The following is a 20,709-nucleotide window of genomic DNA, read 5'->3' on the forward strand; positions in this document are numbered from 1 at the left end:
CGAGAAATTGGGGTGGTTCCTCCAACCTGCATTATAAGTGTTACTATATGGATTGTTTTGTGGTCGAGGATTATTACCCATGTAGTTTAATTGCTCGTTATCCATGTTGTGGCCATAGGTTTGGTATTCCGAATATTTTGTTCCACCTTCACTTGTTTCGTACTGTATTACTGGGTGAACCTGTGAAGAATTAAGAAAACCATCAATCTTTTTCTTTAAGAGTTCTACCTGATTAGAGAGCATGGTGACTGAATCGATATTGTAAACGCTGGCTGTTTTCGTTGGCTTTGTCCTCATGACTTGCCACTGATAGTTTTTCAGTGACATCTCATCTATAAACTCATAGGCATCTTCTGGTGTTTTATTGTTGATGGTTCCGCCAGCAGCTGCGTCAACCATTTACCGAGTTGAAGGATTCAGACCATTGTGAAATGTTTGTACTTAGAGCCAAAGTGGTAACCCATGGTAGGGGCATCTTCTCAAAATGTCATTGTATCTCTCCCATGCGTCGTAGAGTGTTTCTAAATCCATCTACACAAAAGAAGAGATATCATTACGTAATTTAGCTGTTTTAGCCGGCGAAAAATATTTTAGTAAAAATTTTTCGGTCATTTGTTCCCAAGTAGTAATTGACCCTCGTGGTAACGAGGTCAACCACTATTTAGCTTTGTTCCTCAATGAAAAGGGAAACAACCGAAGACGTATGGCATCATTAGAAGCGCCATTAATTTTAAATGTATCACATAGTTCTAAGAAGTTGGCTAAATAAGTGTTGGGATCCTCATCCTGCAAACCATCAAACTAAACAAATTGTTGTATCATTTGAATAGTGTTAGGTTTTAATTCAAAAGTATTTGCAGCTACAGCAGGTCTAACTATGCTTGATTCAGTTCCTGTTAAATAAGGTTTAGCATAATCATACATAGTGCGTGGAACAGGATTTTGATTAGCCGCAATTGCAGGAGGTAGCTGATTGTCTTGGTTTTCAGCCATCTCTTCGATTGGGGGTTGAGTATCGTCTTCTTGCTCGTTCTCTGTATATCGTAAGCTTAGCCTTATTTCTCTTTGATTTCTGCGAACTATACGATTGATTTCTTCATCAAAAAGTAGTAGCCCTGACGGGTTTCTTCTAGTCATAAACTATAAAAACCTACCAAGAGAAGGAAAAAGTAAATAAGTAAGTAAGTAATAATAATAATATAAAATTAAATTGTAAGAAAAATAAATGGCTAAAGTAATAAAAATTGAGCGTTCCTAATATCTTAGTTCCCCGGAAACGGCGCCAAAAACTTGATCGCGTTATTTCGTGATAGGTTTTAAATATTTATAATTAATCATTCTTGAAACTAACTATTATCGCGATGTAGGCAAGTGTACCTATCAAACAGTAGTATAGTTTTAGGAAGATTGGATTGTCGAACCCAAAGGAATTAAAAGTACTAGTAATGTCTGTCTTTTTATTATCTAGCCTAAGAATAAAGGAGTTTTTGTTTTAATTAAATAATTATCTAAACTAAGAACGCACAGAGAATGGAATTGGAGAATTGTTTTTGGAAAAATCGATTGAATGAAGACAATACCTAAGGAAAAATCCACCTAGACTGTACTTGTTATTCTGGCTCTGAATCAGACGATTTATTCATTTAACTTGTTCCATAGAGATCCCTAAGTTATGTTATTATCCCTATTCAAGACTAATAGCGTCTAATCCCTAGATTGAATAACCAAGACTTTTCTCTAATTAACACTCTAGGGTTGCATTAACTCGATCTATGGATCCCCTTATTAGGTTTCACCCTAATCCAGCAAAATCTTGTCACCTTATCTCTAGGCGTGCAATCAACTCCGCTTAATTATGATAAATGTACTCTTAGACAGGGTCTATTCCTCCTCTAAATAAGAGCTTATCTTGAATTAGTATCCTGGGATATCAAAACAAGAATTAAGAACACATAATTAAGATCAAGTTAAATATTTATCATACAATTTAGAAAATAATAACAAGATTCGTCTTAGGTTTCATTCCCCTTAGCTATTTAGGGGATTTAGTTCATAACTAAATAAGAAAAATACAAAACATAAAGAAAACCCAAAACTCCTGAAGGGGAATTGAGGAGAGATCTTCAGTCTTGATGATGAATCCGGCTTCTGAGATGAATCAATCGGCTTCTTTGGAGTAATTCCTTACTCCCTATTTTGTGTGTCCCCATTTTCTCCTCTTCTAGGGTGTACTTATAGGCTTTGGAATGCCTATGAGCCCTCAAAATTAGCCTTTTTCGAATTGGACTCAACTTGGGTTCGGCAGGGACACGCCCGTGTACGATTACTTCAGGCGGTGCTCGAGCTTGTTAGAATGGCACGGGCGTGTAGGATGCTCGTGTGAGGAAGTCTAGGCCATGTTGAGCTCGTAATTTGGCCCATTTTCTTCGTTTTTGGCCCGTTTCTCATTCCTTTTGCTCTCCTATGCTCTCCAGAGTTTAAAACATGAAATTAAAGCATTAGGAGCATCGAATTCACCAATTCTAATGGAAAATCATCCATAAAATGCTTTAAACATGGGGTAAAATTATGTACAAATTATGGTTTATCAGTGGCCGTGCGTCCCTTGTATCTAAAATTGCAAGTCTGTTAAATGAATAGGGGCTAGACACACAGGCATGTGTCTTGGCCTTGTGAATTTAACAGAATGCTCAAGTTTTGGACAAGGGGTGACTGCACGGGCGTGTGACACTTCAAAGTAAGAGAAATTTTCCAAGGTGCCCAAAGTTTATCAAATGTTCTCGGTTTTGTCCCGCATTGCCTCTGGGTATGTTTTAGGTCTCGAAGACTTGTTTAAGGGACAATATGTACATATTTGAAAAGTTTTTAATTTGAGAGCAACTTGGTGACTCGATTTAATATGTTTATGAACGTGAAATCCCGGTAACGCCTCGAACCCTATCCCAGCGTTGGGTACAGGTGAGGGGTGTTACATTTAGTGGTATCAAAGCTACGGTTTAGTCAGTTCTAGGACTACCGTAGAGAGTATTGAGGTTTGCTATACATGCTATTATTTGAATATTGATATTGTGACATCTCCTAATCGTTTAAATTGTTTTGAATATAGTAAATGTTTTCCAATCAAGCACAAGATGAGTCAGAGGGAGCCGAGAGCCATGCTCCAGCTTCCGTACAACGAGCTGTATCTAGTAGTAGTAGAAGGCTTATGTATGAAGGCCAGGAAGAGGCCCGAGCTGCCTTCTTTGATATGATTTATGAATGGTTTGGGGATTACTTGAGGAATCACCCCAACATACCAAGACCTCCCCCGCCCTCTAACCAACCTGATGAGGATGTGCCATGAGGTATGACATTGGTAAGAATTGGTAAGGACCCTATTGATAAGCTTAGAAAGTATGAGGCTAAAGAATTTGGAGCTAAAGTTGAAGATGATGCCGAAAGAGCCGAGTTTTGGCTTGAGAATACTACACGGGTGTTAGATGATTTGTTGTGCACACCTGAGGAGTGTTTGAAGTGTGCCGTGTCCCTCCTGAAAGATACTGTGTAACATTGGTGGAAGATTGTATCCTCAGTAGCACCAAAGGAAAATATCACTTGGGATTTCTTCTAAGCAGAGTTTAGGAAGAAATACATTAGCCAATGGTTTCTAGACTTGAAGCGAAAGGAGTTCCTGGAACTCAAACAAGGGAGCAAGATTGTAACAGAATACGAACAAGAGTTCGTAAGGCTAAGTCAGTATGCAACTGAATGGGTCCAAACTGAGTCGGAAATGTGTAATCGCTTCGAGAAAGGTTTGAGTGAGGAAATTAAGTTGTTGATTGGGATCCTGGAAATACGGGAGTTTGCCGCATTGGCTGATTGAGCCAAGAAGGCCAAGGAGCTTAACAATGAAAGAAAGCAAGCAAGGATAGAGGCCCGAGTCCCGAGCAAGAGGTCCTGCAGTAAAACACTCTCGTTTCCCACAAAGAAATCAAGGAGCTAGCATGAACGCTCCATTTCATCAATAGGATATTCGGGTAGAGCGAGAAGCTCTAAACGACGAAGCCAAAAGTCTTCCTCCTCGATGGTAACTAGTGTGGGGAGTGTAGATGATAAAAAGCCGAAGTACTAGAGTTGCAGCAAATTTCACTTCGGAGAGTGCCAAGTGAATAGCGGTGCATGTTTTAGATGTGGATCTCTTGACCACTTTCTCAAGGACTGCTCAGAGTGAATCGAGAAAGAAGTGGAAGTAGCTCCGAAGTCAAGTAGTCCCATTTCACGAGGTAGACCTTCAAGATATCCTGGAAGTGCCTGTGGTAGTCGAGTTGCGACTAAAGACGCTGCAAAACTAGAGGCTCGAGCTCCGGCAAGAATGTATGTGATACGTGCTCGAGAGGAAGCCTCTTCTCTTGATGTTATCACGGGTACTTTTTCTCTTTTCGATACATGTGTTATTGCCTTAATTGACCCAGGGTTGACGTATTCATACATATACTCTTTAAGAAAGTAATTCATCTAACTGTTTTATCCAATGACCTCGTCATGTGTGTGTTTCCCTCATATTATATCCTTGATTCCTTTAAGTTAAATCCGTTCACTTAATAAAATCCTATTTTATATCATTGTCACTATTGTGTCTTCTTAATTATTAATATGATCACTATCAATAAATGACTATGATAAATTGCTCATCTGAGAACAAGTAATCTGTGGCCACGTTTCATATTTATCAATCCACATAATGCCAATAAGAGGATACCGTTAACTCTTTAATCGAGTTATGAATTCCATTATTTCTAGTAAAGTCATGACAGACAAAAGTCATGTACCCAACGTACCAACTATGGGATCGATCATCTTTAGAGAATAGGCCTCTACTTATATCAAAGCACATGAGTTACATACTGTTAGTTTGGTAACTCAACTTGAAATCGCCAAGAGGGGGTGAATTGGCCTTTAAAAATCTGTGGTTCCTAAGAAAATGATAGAGACAATAAACACTTCAATTTATTGTAGTTCGACCCCAATTTACTACTCTACTATCTTAGCTTTCCAACTAAAGATATTCCTAAATTCACTAATTTGATAAGCTTTGAGGAAAAGGTTTAATCTTAAAATGTCCCTTAATATTTCTACCCAAAATATTAAGATTGTAACTCTTTCAAGGTTTCTACCCAAACCTTAAGACTCAAACCTTCTTAAAGAGTAAATACAAATAGAAAACTAAGAATTAATCCTTACTAGATCAGAATGTTTTTCAATTAAGCACAAATAAACAAGAATACACTTGAGCACAAGAATAAGAACGAAGGCTTACCAGGGTGTATACTGAAAGTATGAAATAATTAAGCACTAAGGTTGTATTGCTTGATGCTTGAGCTTGATGATCTCATTTGTTGTTGTAAGACCTTTGGAAGATGGTATTTATACTCTCTAATTCGTTTCCAACCGTTGTGGTTGTTGGAAACATGAATAAAGTCGTTGGTGATGAAAATACCATATCATTAAATTCACCTGCAACAAAAGGTATTGATACTTTTTCTACGAGTATCGATACTATTTGTAATAGCCCAATTTTGGGCCTAGTCGGAACAGTGGTTTTGGAATCACAAATTCAATGTCTGAGAAATTATTTTTTTAATTATTTTATGTGTCATAGCATGATTATATAAGTGCATGAAAATTTTGGTGAATTAATTTTAGTGTTTGTGAGCTTAATTGAGAAAAAAGACTAAATCGCATAAAGGAAAAAAGTTTTGTTTTGCTAGCCAAATGTGTTAAATAGCTAGAGAACCATAATTAGGGGTCTTTAAAGTGCAAATAGGCTTTTAAATTAGTGGTGGCCGGCCATAGAGACAAAAAGAAGAAAGTTGTCAAAGTTAGGTGAGTTTTGGTGACTAAATTGACTAGAAATGAAATAAAATAAAGAGAGAATGATATCATATTTTTCTCATCTTATTATCCACTGAAAATATCAGCAAATAGGGTGTTTTGAAAGATCAAAAATATCAGCCACTTATATTCCTTGCAAGTAAGTGATTTAGATATCCTTTCTTGATGATTTTTGCATTTTTAGGACCCTTGTAGAATGAGCTTTCTAATAAGGAGACTATTTTGCAAAATGGATGAAAGTCTAGGGTTTTGACATGAAAGAATTTATGTTGTTAACTGAAATTTTATGGAAGAAAATGAATCTTGGTTGTTAAACAAAAAACTTTTGTGAAAGAGGTTTTCATGAAAACACCTAAATGGGATATTTTGTAACGTTTCTAAAATAGGTGGTATTTGAGTGAAATGTTTGAAATTTTGAGTTGCTATAGGTATAAAAAGAGTTTGGCTAGGCTTATTTAATGAGTAAACTCGATAAAAATTGATTTACGAGCGTAAGGGCAAAATCATAATTTTTGTAAAGTCTAAGGGCAAAACGATCATTTTGCCGAATTGTGAATTGTAGAATATTTTTATTAATGTGATGATTAAATGAGTAAAATTTTATTTTTATAGATCAAGAAATATGCAATCCGAACCTAGACCGGGGAAAAGCCAAGCAACGGATTAAATACAATTAGTCGCTTACATTTTGTGTACCGAGGTAAGTTGTACATAAATAATGTAATTTATTTGTATTTATGTATTTTATAATTAATATGGCATAAATTTTGGATTATTCCTGTGAATATGCATGATGAGAACTGATGTAGTAGAGACTCCCAGTTGAACCTTAGGAATAATTTGGATATCCATGCCATGACATTTGGGTGACATGCGTGCTAGTGTAAGACCTGTCTGGGACATGGCAACAACATTGATAGATGAGAGCCTGTGTAAGACCTGTCAGGGACATGGAATCGGCCTCAAGATATGCAAGCTAGTGTAAGACCTGTCTGGGACATGGCATCAGCTTGAGGTGTGTCCGTGTAAGACCTTTCTGGGACATGGCATCGACACAGATAAGTGAGAGATAGTGTAAGACCTATTAGGGACATGGCTCGGCCTCAATGTAGTGTAACACCTATCTAGGACATGGCATCGACTTAGATGTGAGAGCCAGTGTAAGACCATGTTTGGAATATGGCATCAGCATCGTACCCTATGTTTGAGGCTTAGTGGTTATCTTGGAGTATTCTAAATGGTTCAACGGGAAATTTAAGAGTTATATCATAATGATAGAGCTTATGACCATGTTGTGAGTGGTACAAGTACTTATATGAAATTGATGATATGTGAACTCAATTCTTGTTGTACGAATAGTGAGGAATGAACATGAGTAAGTTGTGTTATGAACATTTACTCTTTGTGTAAGTTATGATATATTGGGAGTATGATTGCATGTGGTAACATTGTTGTTATTTCGATATTTAAATGCAACTTACTAAGCTTTGTGTTTACCCTCTTCTTTTCCATTTTCTTGTAGTGCCTCTAAATTAGCCCGTGGATCAAAGAACATCAGAGGCATCCTCACACTATCACTCGAAGCTTTTGGTATAGTTAGTTTTGTTATCTTGAGTATGGCATGTATAGGGATTGAGTCTTTTGTTATGTGTCATATTGTTAAGTTAGCCAATTATGTGACTTGGGATGAAATCTTTTTCTTCTTTTGTATAAGGCCATGGTTAATGGCTAATATTCATTATTGATAATTACAAATTATGATGCTCCTATGGATGAACAAAATGTATGAATGACCAAGTACATATTTGGTCCGCTTTTAAATGTCATGTTGTGGTTGATTTAGTTTTATATTGTTGTGTGGATTGGAGATATTTGTTGTTGTGTAGGTTGGTGTAAGTAAGGGTGGAAAAAAGGCTTCGTAGATAGCCTTGTTTTTGTCCATACGGGTAGACACACAGGCGTGTGTCTAGGCCGTGTGCGACACACGGTCAACCCCATAGGCATGTTGTTCAGCCGTGTGTCCCCTGCTCCTTAAAATTTCAAGTCAGTATGCATGATAGTAAAAACATGGGCAGAGATACGACCGTGTGTCTTAGCCGTGTAGAGGACACGGCCTAGTACACGGGTGTGTGCCTTGGCCGTGTGGCCCTAAATGGTTGTTGACGTCAAAAACAGAATGTCAAGGTTTTTGGACACTGGTTGAGACACGTGCATGTCATGGCTGTGTGAGGGACACGGGCCATGGACACGAGCGTGTGACAGGCCATGTGAAAGCCCATGTAGGTTTGAAATAGTAATTAATTCTACACGGGTTAGGGATATAGGCATGTCTTGATGTGCTTAGGCAGTGTGAACTACACGGGCCTTCAACATGGCCATGTCAAGAAGGCCACACAGACGTGTAGCCCTTCCACATGGGCGTGTGCTATTGTTTCAAGATTCATTTTCTAGAGTTTTCTAAAGGATCCGGTTTAGTTTCGAATCATCATTAAACCTTGTTATGGGCCTCGTAGGCCCATAATAAGGAATTCTAGATAAGGATTGAAAAGGTTCAAATTTGATAGTTTTTATGATTTTTAAATGTTGGAATGCATGAGTTTAAGTTTAGTAATGCCTCGTACTCAGTCTCGGCTTTGGACTCAGGTAAGGGGTGTTACATTTAGTGATATTAGAGCTATGGTTTAGTTGATTCTAAGATTAACCTAGTGTAACATCCCGAAAGAGGGCGTAGTCGAAACAATTATTTTGGGACCACAAATCTGACGTTGAAATATTTTTTTTATGATTATTTTGAGGCCTAGAATATGAAATTATGCATGTGTTAAAGTTTCATGAAGAAATTCTATGAGTAAGGCGTTCAATTGGAAAATAAGGACCAAATTAAATAAATTGCAAAACATGGATTCTAGAAGCAATTTGCAAGAAATTGCTTTAAATTAGTATTTAAAAGGTCCTAAAGAGCAACTTGCCCAATTTTTAAGTTTTTGGACAAAAATAGCATGCATAGAAAACTTTGGAAGTTTAGTAAGGAGAGGCATTTTGGTCATTTGATAATAAAATCAATAAAAAGGGAAATGAAGGTAAAAATCAACCATATTCTCCCTTGTACCAGCCGAAATTCTCAAGCCCTCCATAGCTAGGGTTTTCAACATTTTCAAGCTCAATAGTAAGTGACTCTTAGCCCTGTTTTTATTTTTTTTTTGTATTTTTAAGATCCTCATAACATGTTCTCCCCATTTATACCTATATTTTAAGATAGGATTCATGTATGCAAAGTGACCAATGTGTGGCATGTTTGTTATTTGATGTTTTATGGGAGAATATAAAAGTTAGATGTGTGTTAAACATCTTTTCCTAAGTGATTTTTCATGAAAAGCCCCTAAAAGGACCTTTTTATAAAAGGTACAAAATATGTGCTAGAAATGTGAGTAGAGAAAAATGTGGGCTAGTATGAGTTTATAATGTATTCAACTCGGCTTGGGTAACCAAGGAATTGCATGTATATCATTTTACGAGTCTAGGGATTAAATCGTAAATAATATGAAAGGATAGGGGCAAAACGATCATTTTGTTCGAGGGAGAAATTTAGGCTCAAAAAGAATAATGTGAGATATTGATAATTCATTTATATTGTTATAGACCCCGAGGAACAAATTTCAAAGGTCGATCGAGGAAAACGAAAGGTTTTGGAATAACTGAAATGCGAAAAACCGACACAAATACCAGCAAAGTTCGAATAACTTAAGGTAAACCAATAATATGCCTAAATGCATGTTTTATGAATGTGTGATATTTGTATATAATGATGGCATGAAAATCCTTGAAATATGTTAATAATAATGACAAGATGATAAATGTCCCAGTTGAAGTAAAAAGGGAAATTCGATGGATAAACTATGGCTTGCATGTCTTGAGATCCTGCATGTGTTGCAGAAAAAAGATTTAGCCCGAACGGATAACTTGTTGATCTAAAATATAGGAAGGATCTAGCCCGGACGGGTGTTCCTTAAGTGATCGAGCCTCCCGAAGAATATGTGTACAATAAGGATTTAGCCTAGACGGGTAATCCAATTAGGGTCTGAATTTAGCCTGAACTGATAATTCAAATTTGAGCTCGTTAAAGGTGTTTGTCACTATAAGGGATTTAGCCTGGACTGGTCATCCCAACAACACTCCATGAGTTTCTATTACGGAGGATTTAGCCTATACTTGTAATCCCACCGTAAGATGTGAGGTTCGCAGGAGTGCGTAATTGAGAATATCACTCTTATGACTTGACGGTAAATGGATAATCCATCGAGATTTCTGAGGTACTCAATGGGATTAACATGAGGTATAGATATGAAAATGTTGGATGATGAGCTCATCTAAGACAAATTACATGATGAATTATTATGGGACTAACTTGATGTTTGAGTATGTAATAAGAGGCTATCCTATATTTATTGGATTGGTTGTCTAACATGGTTGTATGCTAATTAATTGGTAAGTTTACTTCCCAGTTATTTGGGCTTACTAAGCATGTAAATGCTTACCCCTCTCTTTTCCCTGTCTTACAGAGCTCGAGGACTCATAGATATTGGAAGACGGTTAGAGTATTGTCAACACTATCTATTTGTCATGTTTTAGCATATAGATACTTCTATTTTGTTACAATGGCATGTATAGGTTTGTGGTTACTTGGCATTATATGTCATTGGCTGGCCAATATAAAGGCTTAAATGTTAAACCTATTCTTTTTGGTATATGGCCACAAGACATGGCTCATTTTGTTGTAGGTTGTGACCTACCAACCATGCATGTTTATGTTAGAAATGTTTTTGTGACGATTAAATGTGGTATATTGGCCAACCAATGACATATAATACCAAGTTTCAGTTCTAATATTACCCGAGTCGGGAAAAGGTTTTGTGCTCTACAGCAATGCTCCTTAAATAGTCTGGGTTGTGTGCTTATGCAAAATGGCAAGGTAATAGCTTATGCTTCACGGTAGTTGAAGCCACACGAGAAGAATTATCCGACTCATGACTTAGAGCTTGCTGCCATTGTTTTTGCCTTGAAAATTCGGAGGCATTATTTATATGGTGAGACTTTTCGTATATTCACAGACCACAAGAGTTGAAGTATTTGGTGACTCAAAAAGAATTGAATCTGAGACAACGTAGATGGTTAGAATTAATTAAAGATTACGAGTTGATTATTGATTATGAACCGGGAAAGGCGAATGTGGTCACCGATGCGCTAAGCAGAAAATCTTTGTTTGCATTGAGGGCCATGAACACTTGATTGGCATTGTTTGATGATGGATCGGTATTGGTAGAGCTAAAGGCTAGGCCGACATTTCTTCAAGAAATTTAGATGCTCAGACTAATGATAGTGACCTGCAAGCTAAAAGAACTCAATGTGAGTCGGGCATCAAATCAGATTTTTAGGTGCGTTCTAATAGATGTTTGATGTTTAGAGACAGAGTATGCGTACCAAGAAATGATGAAATTATTCAAAGAACTTTGCAAGAGGCACATGATAATCGTTTGTCTATTTATCCTGGAAATACCAAAATGTACAAAGTTTTGAAGAAAATGTACTGGTGGACCGACATGAAAAGAGACATCTCCGAATTTGTATCGAAATGCTTGATATGTCAGTAAGTCAAAGCTGAACATCAAGTACCTTCAGGTTTGTTACTGCCTGTGATGGTCCCAGAATGGAAGTGGGACAGAATTACTATGGACTTCGTGATAGGATTACCATTGACCCCGAAAAAGAAAGATGCTATATTGGTTGTGGTGGATAAGTTGACAAAGTCGGCTCATTTTATCCCGGTAAGGACAGATTATTCGTTTGATAAGTTGGCCGACTTGTTTATATCTGAGATTATGAGATTATACGGGGTACCGCTATCGATTATTTCTGACAAGGACCCAAGATTCACTTCAGGATTCTGGAAGAAACTACAAGAAGCCTTGGGTATTAGGTTGAGCTTTAGTACAGCTTTTCACCCACAGACTGATGGTCAGTCTGAGCGGATGATTTAGATTCTTGAGGATATGTTGCGATGTTGCATCCTCAATTTCAGGGCATCTGGGAAAGATACCTACCATTAGTAGAGTTCGCCCACAACAACAGTTTTCAAACGAGTTTGAAGATGGCGCCTCATGAGGCCTTGTATGGCAGAAAGTGCCAAACTCTATTGTATTGGACAGAACTCAAAGAGAGTCAGATTCACGAAGTTGATCTGATCAAGGAAACTAAAGAAAAGGTTAAAGTGATATGTGACTGCTTAAAAGCGACATCGGATAGGCAAAAGTCATATGCTGATTTGAAAAGAAAAGAGATCGAATTTCAAGTTGAAGATAGAGTATTTTTGAAAGTATCTCCATGGAAAAAAATATTTAGATTTGGCCGAAAAGGCAAACTGAGTCTGTGATTTATCGGACCATACAAGATCATTGAAAGAGTTGGACCATTAGCCTATCATTTGGCATTGCCACCAGGACTGGAAAAGATTCTTGACATGTTCCATGTATCTATGTTAAGGCGATATTGATCAGGCCCGTCTCATGTGATTTCACCGACAGAGATTGAAATTAGACCGGACATGTCTTATGGTGAAGAATCAGTCAAGCTTTTGGCTCGTGAGGTTAAAAAGCTGAGAAATAAAGATGTGACTTTAGTAAAAGTTTTATGGCATCGACATGGTGTGGAAGAGGCTACATGGGAGCCAGAAGAAACCATGAGAAGCCAATATCTGAACCTGTTTACTGGTAAGACTTTCGAGGATGAAAGTCCTTAAGGGGGAGAAATGTAACATCTAGAAATAGAGCCTAGTCGTCGGAACCACAAATCCGACGTTGGAATATTTGTTTTATAACTATTATGAGGCCTAGAATATGAAAATATGCATGTGTTAAAGTTTCATGAAGAAATTCTACGAGTAAGGCGTTCAATTGGAAATAATGACCAAATTAAATAAATTGCAAAACTTGGATTCTAGAAGCAATTTGCATGAAATTGCTTTAGATTATTAATTAGAAGGTCTTAAAGAGAAATTTGCCCAGTTTCTAAGTTTTTGAACAAAAATGGGCATGAATGGAAAATTTTGGAAGTTTAGTAAGGTGGGGCATTTTGGTAATTTGGTAATAAAATCAATTAAAAAGGTAAATCAAGGCAAAAATTAGCCATCTTCTCCCTTGTACCATCCAAAATTCTCAAGCCCTCCATAGCTAGGGTTTTCTACATTTTCAAACTCAATAGTAAGTGACTCCTAGCCCCGTTTTTAATGTTCTGTGTATTTTTGAGATCCTTGTAACATGTTCTCTACATTTATACCTATATTTTAAGCGGTTCATGCAAAGTGACTCATGTGTGACATGTTTGTTCTTTGATGTTTTATGGAAGAATATGAAAGTTAGATGTGTGTTAAACATCTTTTCCCAAGTGATTTTTCATGAAAAGGCCCTAAAAGGAGCTTTTTGCAAAATGTACAAAATATGTGGTAGAAATGTGAAGTAGAGGAAAATGTGGGCTAGTATGAGTTTATAATGCATTCAGCTAGGCTTGGGTGACCAAGGAATTGCATGTATATCATTTTATGATCCTAGGGATTAAATCGTAAATAATGTGAAAGGTTAGGGGCAAAACGATCATTGTGGTTGGGGTGAAATTTAGGCTCGAAAAGAATAATATGAGATATTGATAATTCATTTATATTGTTATAGACCCCGAGGAACAAATTTCGGAGGTTGATCGAGGAAAACGAAAGGTTTCGAAATAACCGAAACGCAAAAACCGACACAAATACCAGGTAAGTTCGAATAACTTAAGGTAAACCCATAATATGCCTAAATGCATGTTTTTATGAATGTGTGATAGTTGTATATAATGATGGCATGAAAATCCGTGAAATGTGTTAATAATAATAATGACAAGATGATAAATGTCTCAGTTGAAGTAAAAAGGGAAATTCGATGGATAAACTATGACTTACGTAACTTAAGATCCTGCATGTGTTTTAGAAAAGGGATTTAGCCCAGACAGGTAATCCGTTGATCTCAAATATAGGAATGAACTAGCCCAAACGGGTGCTCCTTGAGTGATCGAGCCTTCCAAAGAATATGTGTGCATTAAGGATTTAGCCTTGACAGATAATCTGATTAGGGTCTAAATTTAGCCTGGACTGGTAATTCAGATCTGAGCTTATTAAAGGCGTTTGTCACTAAAAGGGATTTAGGCTGGATTGGTAATCCCAACAACACTCAATGAGTTTATATTACGCAGGGGATTTAGCTTGCACTAGTAATCCCACCATAAGATGTGAGGTTCGCGGGAGTGTGTACTTGAGAAGATCACTCTTATGACTTGACGGTAAATGGATAATCCATCGAAATTTCTGAGGTACTCAACGGGATTAACATGAGGTATAGAAATGAAAATGTTGGATGATGAGCTCATCTAAGACAAATTACATGATGAATTATTATGGGACTAACTTGATGTTTGAGTGCATGTAATAGCAGGCTATCGTATATTTATTGGATTGGTTGTCTAACATGGTTGTATGCTAATTAATCGGTAAGTTTACTTTCCAGTTATTCGGGCTTACTAAGCATGTAAATGCTTACCCCTCTCTTTTCCATATCTTACAGAGCTCGAAGACTTGTAGAGATTGGAAGACGGTTGGAGTATTGTCAACACTATCTATTTGTCCTGTTTTGGTATATAGATACTTTTATTTTGTTACAATGGCATGTATAGGTTTGTGGTTACTTGGTATTATATGTCATTGGTTGGCCAATGTAAAGGCTTAAATGTTAAACTTATTCTTTTTGGTATATTGCCATAAGACATGGCTCATTTTGTTGTAGGTTATGACTTACCAACCATGCATGTTTATGTTAGAAATGTTTTTGTGATGATTAAATGTGGTATAGCATAAATAGGCATTCGTAATGTGGTCAAAACATTTGGAAATGGTTAGGCCATAATTGGCAATGAATTGTACTAATGAGCCAAGCCTAAATATGTTTTAATGGGACGAAAATCCTTATTATAAAAAGGGGATAATTGAGTATGTATTTAACCGATAAGATGAGGTTGACATGCAATAGATTCATTGATGATAGTCCTTGAGTATATTTGGGTCATGTTAAATGCAATTGGAGTTCTTATATGTGAGGAAATGATGAAGGTGGCAACTGGCTTGAAATTATAGCCTAAAAAGGGTCCACACGGGTAGACACACGAGCGTGTGTCTAAGCCGTGTGTGACACACGGTCAGCCCATGGGCGTGTGGTACGATCGTGTGTCCCCCTACCTGATTTGTTTAGTCAGAATGCATGGTAGTGAAAATACGGGAAGAGACACGACCATGTGTCTCAAATGTGTGGAGGGTACGGTCTAGCACACGGGTGTGTGTCTTAGCCGTGTGCCCTTAAATACATGTTGACGTCATAAACATAATGTCTGGGTTTTTGCACATGGGCAACCACACGGGCATATGCTTGGCCGTGTGAAAACCCTTGTAGGTTCGAAATGGAAAATAAATTCAATGAATTCCACACGGGTTAGGGACACAGGCATGTCCTAAAGCACACGGATGTGTGCATTGTCTCCACACGGGCGTGTGAGGCTTAACCTAGAAAATTTTCCTATAAATTTCTTATGTTCTCGGTTTAGTGTCGAACCATTCTCAATGTATGTTTTGGGTCTCGTTGGCCCATAATAGGGACACTAAGATGTTGTTCGATTGGTTTGAATTTAGAACAAAATTTTATAACCCATATTTTTTGAAAATGTCCAAGTATGTGTCTGGTAACGCCTCGTACCAGGTCCCGGTCTCAGGTACGGGTAAGGGGTGTTACATTTAGTGGTATTAGAGCTACAGTTTTTTTGGTTCTAGGACTACAGTAGGGTCTATCAAGTTTAACTAAACATGCCATTATACGAACGTTGATAGTGTGACATCTCCTAACTGTTTAATTGTCGTTTAATATAGTGAATGTCTTCCAATCAAGCATAAGATGAGTCCGAGGGAGCCATGAGCCATGCTCTAGCTTCCGTACAATGAGCTATTTCTAGTAGTAGTAGAAAGCCCATGTCTGAAGGCCGAGACAGAGCCACCTTCTTCGACATGATGGATGAGTGGTCTGGGGATTATTTGAGAAATCACCCCAACATACCACAACCTCCCCCACCCCCTAACTGACCTGATGAAGAAGTGCCACGAGGGATGGCACATATAAGAATTGGTAAAGCCCCGGTGGATAAGCTTAGGAAGTATGGGGCTGAAGAATTTAGAGCTAGGATTGATGATGGTGCTGAACGAGCCGAGTTCTTGCTTGAGAACACTACACGAGTATTGGACGAGTTATCATGTATGCCTGAGGAGTGTTTAAAGTGTGTTGTATCTCTTCTAAAGGATACTCCATATCACTGGTGGAAGACTATATCTTTAGTGGTGCCAAAGGAAAACATCATTTGGGAATTTTTCTAAGCGGAGTTTAAGAAGAAATACATCAGTCAAAGGTTCTTAGACTCGAAGCGAAAGAAGTTCTTGGAACTCAAACAAGGAAATAAGACTGTATCGAAATACGAAAGGGAATTCATAAAACTAAGTCAGTATGCGACTGAATGGGTTCAAATAGAGTCAGAAATGTGTAAACGCTTCGAGGAAGGTCTGAATGAGGAAATCAAGCTGTTAATTGGGATCCTTGAGATTCGAGAGTTTGCTGCATTAGATGATCGGGCCAAGAAGGTCAAGGAGCTCAATAATGAAAGAAAGCAAGCTAAGAGAGAAGCTCGAGTTTCGAGCAAGAGGTCTAATGGTAAGACACTCTCATTTCCCACTAAGAAATCAAGGAGCCAACATGAACGCTCCACTTCATCGATAGGATATTTGAGTAGAGCAAGAAGCTCCAAATGACGTAACTAGAAGTCTTCCTCCCCAATGGTGACTAGCGTGGGGAGTGTAAATGACCAAAAGACGAAGTGTAAAAGCTGTAATAAATTCCACTTCGGAGAGTGCCGGATGAAGAGCGGTGCGTGGTATAGATATGGTTCTCTTGACCACTTCCTCAGATACTCCCTAGAGCGAACCAATAAAGAGGTGGAATTAGCCTCGAAGTCGAGTGCTCCTATTTCACGAGCTAGACGTCCGAGGTATCCTAGAAGTGCTAGTGGCAGTCGAGTTACGACCAAAGACACTACAAAATTAGAGGCTCGAAGCCCGACAAGAACGTATGCAATACGCGCTCGAGAGGAAGCCTCTGCTCCTAACGTCATCACCTGTACCTTTTTTTCTTTTTAACACTTGTGTTATTGCCTTAATTGATCGGGATCGACGCAGTCATACATTTTCATGAGATTGGTTTCTAGTATGAATATATCCATTGAACCTACAGAATTTATAATTAGAGTGTCGAACCCATTAGGCAAGTCAGTCTTGGTTGATAAGGTCTGTAAGAATTGTCCTTTGATGATTCAGGGTCATTGTTTTCTGGCTAACCTTATGTTGTTGCCATTTGATGAGTTTGATGTAATACTTGACATGGCTTGGTTAACCCTGCATGATGTAATTGTAAACTGTGGTAGCAAGTATATTGAATTGAAGTGCCCAGATGGTGAGGTTCTACGCGTTGATTCAAGAGAATTGGGTACACTACCGATTGTAATTACATCAATAATGGCTCAAAGATATATGAGAAAAGGGTATGAAGCCTACCTTGCTTTTGTACTGAAAACTAAGGAAATGGAGTTGAAGATTGAGTCTGTACCAATAGTATGTGAATATCCAGAAGTGTTCCCGGAGGAATTTCCTGGATTACCTCTCGATAGAGAGATAGAGTTTGGTATTAAACTGGTGCCATGAACAGCTCCTATTTCTATTGCTCTGTATAGGATGGCACCAACCGAGCTGAAAGAGTTAAAAGCATAGTTGCAAGAACTGACGGATAAAAGTTTAGTAACACTGAGCTTTTCACATTGGGGTGCTCCCGTACTATTTGTAAAGAAGAAAGATGGTTCAATGAGGCTATGTATAGATTATTGGTAACTATCAAGAATAAGTATCCTTTGCCAAGGATCGATGATTTGTTCAACCAATTGAGGGGAGCCGCTGTATTCTCTAAGATAGAGCTGAGATCCGGCTATTATCAGTTGCAAGTTAAGGAATCGGACGTGCATAAGACAGCTTTCAGAATGAGGTATGGCCACTATGAATTTCTTGTCATGCCGTTTGGGTTGACGAATGCATCGGCCGTATTTATGGACCTAATGAATAGGATATTTCAGCCATACTTGGACAAATTTTTCATTGTATTCATTGACGACACTTTGATTTATTACAAGGATGAGACAGAGCATGCGAAGCATCTAAGGACTGTGTTGCAGACCTTACTGGAAAAACAATTGTATTCTAAGTTTAGCAAGAATGAGTTTTGGCTTAAGAGGTAGGGTTTTTGAGTCATATTGTTTCAGGTGATGGCATTCGAGTCGATCCAAGTAAGATCTCTACTATCTTAGAATGCAAACCACCTAAAAATGTAATCGAGGTTAGAAGCTTTTTGGGCTTAGCTGGTTACTACCAAAGATTTGTGAAAGGATTCTCCATGATAGCAACTCCAATGATGAGGTTGCTACAGAAAGACGTTAAGTTTGAATAGTTCGAAAAGTGTCGGTAGAGTTTCAAGAAGTTGAAGACATTGCTGACTGAAGCTCCAGTTCTAGCATTACCCGAATTAGGAAAAGAGTTTGTGGTCTACAACAATGCGTCCTTAAATGCACAGGGTTGTGTGCTTATGCAAAATGGCAAGGTGATAGCTTACGCTTCACGGCAGTTGAAGCCACACGAGAAGAATTATCTGACGCACGACTTAGAGCTTGTTGCCATTGTTTTTGCCTTGAAAATTTGGAGGCATTATTTATATGGTGAGACTTGGCGTATATTCACAGACCACAAGAGTTTGAAGTATTTGATGACTCAAAAAGAATTGAATCTGAGACAACAGCGATGGTTAGATTTAATTAAAGATTACGAGTTGATTATCGATTATGACCCGGGAAAGGCGATTGTGGTCGCCGACGCGCTAAGCAGAAAATCTTTTTTTTTTTGCATTGAGGGCCATGAACACTCGATTGGCATTGTTTGATGATGGATCGGTCTTGGTAGAGCTAAAGGCTATGCCGACATTTCTTCAGGAAATTTACGATGCTCAGACTAATGATATTGACCTGTAAGCTAAAAGAACTCAATGTGAGTCGGGCATCGAATCAGATTTTCAGTTCAATTCTGAAGGATGATTGATGTTCAGAGACAGAGTATGTGTACCAAGAAACAATGAAATTATTCAGAGAATTTTGCAAGAGGCACATGATAGCCGTTTGTCTATTCATCCTGGAAGTACCAAAATATATAATGATTTGAAGAAAATGTACTGGTGGAATGACATGAAAAGAGACATCTCCAAATTTGTATCGAAATGCTTGATATGTCAGCAAGTCAAAGCTAAACATCAAGTACCTTCAGGTTTGTTACTACCTGTGATGGTCCCAGAATGGAAGTGGGACAAAATTACTATGGACTTCGTGACAGGATTACCATTGACCCTGAAAAAGAAAGATGCTATATGGGTTGTGGTGGATAAGTTGACAAAGTCGACTCATTTTATCCCGGTAAGGACAGATTATTCACTTGATAATTTGGCCGACTTGTATATATCTGAGATTATGAGATTACACGGGGTACTGCTATCGATTATTTTTGACAGGGACCCGAGATTCACTTCTAGATTCTGGAAGAAGCTGCAAGAAGCCTTAGGTACTAGGTTGAGCTTTAGTACAGCTTTTCACCCACAGACTGATGATCAGTCTAAGCGGATGATTTAGATTCTTGAGGATATGTTGTGATGTTGCATCCTCGAATTTCAGGGCAGTTGGGAAAAATACCTGCCATTAGTAGAGTTCGCCTACAACAACAGTTTTCAAATGAGTTTGTAGATGGCGCCTTATGAGGCCTTGTATGGTAGAAAGTGCCAAACTTTCAAGCCCTTCATAGCTAGGGTTTTCAACATTTTCAAGCTCAATAGTAAGTGACTCCTAGCCCCGTTTTTAATTTTTTGTATTTTTAAGATCCTTGTAACATGTTCTCTCCACTTATACCTATATTTTAAGATAGGATTCATGTATGCAAAGTGACCAATGTGTGACATGTTTGTTCTTTGATGTTTTATGGGAGAATATGAAAGTTAGATGTGTGTTAAACATCTTTTCCTAAGTGATTTTTCATGAAAAGCCCCTGAAAGGACCTTTTTGCAAAAGGAACAAAATATGTGGTAGAAATGTGAAGTAGAGGAAAATGTGGGCTAGTATGAGTTTATAATGCATTCGGCTAGGCTTGGGTAACCAAGGAATTGCATGTATATCATTGTACGAGCCTAGGGATTAAATCGTAAATAATGTGAAAGGTTAGGGGCAAAACGATCATTTTGGTTGGGGATGAAATTTAGGCTAGAAAAGAATAATGTGAGATATTGATAATTAATTTATATTGTTATAGACCCCGAGGAACAAATTTCAGAGGTCGATCGAGGAAAACGAAAGGTTTCGGAATAACCAAAATGCGAAAACCGACACAAATACCAGGTAAGTTTGAATAACTGAAGGTAAACCCATAGTATGCCTAAATGCATGTTTTATGAATATGTGATAGTTGTATATAATGATGGCATGAAAATCCATGAAATGTGTTAATAATAATAATGACAAGATGATAAATGTCTCAGTTGAAGTAAAAAGGGAAATTCAATGGATAAACCGTGGCTTACGTGACTTGAGATCCTGCAT

At 37.9% G+C, this 20,709-nt stretch overlaps 1 non-coding gene across 1 annotated transcript; it reads left to right on the forward strand.

Annotated features, from left to right (window-relative positions):
* Positions 1-457: 457 nt before the first annotated feature.
* LOC121205410 (small nucleolar RNA R71) lies at positions 458-564 on the forward strand. The gene has a single exon (XR_005900488.1). It is a non-coding gene; the product is annotated as a small nucleolar RNA R71 (small nucleolar RNA).
* Positions 565-20,709: the final 20,145 nt, after the last annotated feature.

Source organism: Gossypium hirsutum, chromosome A08, assembly GCF_007990345.1.
Source record: "Gossypium hirsutum isolate 1008001.06 chromosome A08, Gossypium_hirsutum_v2.1, whole genome shotgun sequence".
Classification (NCBI taxonomy): Eukaryota; Viridiplantae; Streptophyta; class Magnoliopsida; order Malvales; family Malvaceae; genus Gossypium; species Gossypium hirsutum.